The sequence below is a fragment of the Rhinichthys klamathensis genome, unplaced genomic scaffold, assembly GCF_029890125.1.
Source record: "Rhinichthys klamathensis goyatoka isolate OS25496 unplaced genomic scaffold, OSU_Roscu_1.1 h1tg000174l_1, whole genome shotgun sequence".
Lineage (NCBI taxonomy): Eukaryota > Metazoa > Chordata > Actinopteri > Cypriniformes > Leuciscidae > Rhinichthys > Rhinichthys klamathensis.
In genome coordinates this window covers 586,709-587,210 of record NW_026606704.1, presented here as the reverse complement: position 1 = coordinate 587,210, position 502 = coordinate 586,709, and positions in this window count along the sequence as shown.

Below are 502 nucleotides of genomic sequence, written 5' to 3'. Positions count from 1 at the left end.
TTAACATGAGAAGTGCTGAGAACCTGGTGAAGGGTGGGGACTCAAGTTTTCACATGCAAATAATAAGAGCGTCTCACTGGCCAGAGGCAGTAAACCTGTCCGACACACCGAGGACACACCTCTTCCCCTCTATCTCTCGCCCCGTGTCTCGATCCTTTCAGTTCATAGTTCACTCAGATAAGGCTGACAGTTTCTATTTCTGACAGATTCTATCTTCTTCTCACTGACAGAGTGAGACGTTTTGTAAATGTGACATGTACAATGTTTCAATGACTTCTTTCTTGTTGCACTAAATCAAGCGCTTCACAGTGGGCATAGGAAGCTAAAGCATTCTAATGCTGGCGTCTTGCTGAGAGGAAAGCTTTTTACGAATCAATTCACTTATTTCTTAAAAGCATGTTTTGATATATCAACACAATGCTGACGCTGTTTATGTTCTGTGAATTGTTGACTTTAATAAAAGATCAAGGAGGCTGTCAAAAAGCTTCTGGGACGTATTTGT